Genomic DNA, 1448 nt, shown 5'->3' on the forward strand with positions numbered 1-1448 from the left:
GTTCTTTGTTCATGTCCCATTTATGGAAGGCATTGCAACATGGTTTGGGCAGTCGGCTAAATATGAGTACAACCTTCCACCCTCAGACAGATGGTCAGTTCGAGAGGACAATTTAGGTGTTGGAGGTCATGCTTCGAGCTTGTGTGACTGATTTGGTGCTAAATAGGATCAACATTTACCCTTACAAAAGTTTGCCTTCAACAACAATTATGATTCTAATATTTAGATGGTCTCTTTAGAGGCATTGTAGAGGCGGTGTAGATCTCTGATCAGATGGTTTTATTCAGTTGAGATGTATTCATTAGATACATACTTGCTTAGAGATGTTGTGGAGCAGGTTTGTATGATCCAGGGTAGAATGTTGATAGCCCAGAGTCAACATAAGATTTATGTGGATCAAAGAATTTGATCCCAAGTATTCATGGAGAGTGATCATGTTTGGCACTGAGCCTCACCCATGAAGGGTGTGATGAGGTTTATAAAGAAGGGAGAGCTTAGACCTAGATTCATTGGACCCTTTGAATTTTTGAGTCGTGTGGGAGAGGTGGACTATCTTGCCACCTCGCTTGTCAGCTGTGCATCCCGTGTTTCATGTTTCCATGCTTTAGAAATACGTGTCAGATGAGTCACATGTACTTTCCCTTGATTCAGTTGAGTTGGGTCGATATTTATCTTTTGAGGAACAGCCTATAGCCATCTTGGATAGGCAGGTTGGAAATCTTATGACCAAAGAGATTGCTTTAATGAAGGTGCAGTGGAAGCATCGTTCAGTTGGTGAGGCCACTTAGGAGATAGAGTCAAATATGTGAGATACATATCCTCATATTTCGAAGCTCCAGGTACTTTCTTTTGCCTTATGATTGAGGACGAACATGGTTTTTAGTGGTGGATAATATAATGACCCGGTCGGTCATTTTTGGTTTTTTCATAGAAATTATCATTTTCCCCTCCTGATGTCGACCCCGAGTAATTTTTAATTGAGTTTGAAAAGTTGATTTTAAACTTTGAGTTAAAATTTGAGAATTCGGTAAGTGTTAAGTTTCAAAAGGTAAGTTGTTAAAAAGTGATTTTCGGTGTCTTTTGGATTTTTGAGTGTCGGAATGGGATTCCTTCATTCCACCAAAAAAGTGATTTTCGGTGTCTTTTGGATTTTTGAGTGTCAGAATGGGATTCCGTCATTCCACCAGACCCAAAATATGAAATTTGATCCGTGAGAGTTGTCGGTTTGTGATTTTAAGTCTTTTTGAGGATTTTAGGTCCTAAGTTGTGGAATTGTTGAAGTTTAGCCTTTGGGTTTACTTTTGTCAATATTTGGGTTTCGGATGCTCGAATCAGGATTTCAAGAGTTCCCTTGTATGTCAATATTTGGGTTTCGGATGCTCGAATCAGGATTTCGAGAGTTCCCTTGGACTTGGGGGATGATTTTAGGCCTAAGTGAGGTCTTCATT

This window comes from Solanum tuberosum, unplaced genomic scaffold (genome assembly GCF_000226075.1).
Source record: "Solanum tuberosum cultivar DM 1-3 516 R44 unplaced genomic scaffold, SolTub_3.0 scf00188, whole genome shotgun sequence".
NCBI lineage: Eukaryota > Viridiplantae > Streptophyta > Magnoliopsida > Solanales > Solanaceae > Solanum > Solanum tuberosum.